Raw genomic sequence first — 490 nt, 5'->3', positions numbered from 1 at the left:
AAAGCATCTCCATACGCTTATCTGAAATTCTCACCAATGAATTACATAAGTGTCTCTATCTTTATTTTATGCTTTATTCATAAATCATTCATAACCATTTAAATATGCCTGACTGAGATTTACAAGATGACCATAGCTTGCTTCATACCAACAATCTCCGTGGGATCGACCCTTACTCGCATAAGGTTTATTACTTGGACGACCTAGTGCACTTGCTGGTTAGTTGTGCGAAGTTGTGGTAAAGAATTGAGATTGCAATTGAGCGTACCATGTTGATGGCGCCATTGATGATCACAATTTCGTGCACCAAGTTTTTGGCACCGTTGCCGGGGATTGTTTGAGTTTGGACAACTGACGGTTCATCTTGTTGCTTAGATTATGTATTTTTCAGAATTTTTAAGAATGAATTCTAGAGTTTCAAGGTGATGTTCGTATCATCACCAAAGCTGATTGATTCTCATCAATTTAGCTCTTGAATGCAATGTCCTGC

The sequence above is a fragment of the Arachis duranensis genome, chromosome 10 (assembly GCF_000817695.3).
Source record: "Arachis duranensis cultivar V14167 chromosome 10, aradu.V14167.gnm2.J7QH, whole genome shotgun sequence".
Taxonomy (NCBI): Eukaryota; Viridiplantae; Streptophyta; class Magnoliopsida; order Fabales; family Fabaceae; genus Arachis; species Arachis duranensis.
This window is presented reverse-complemented; position numbering follows the sequence as displayed.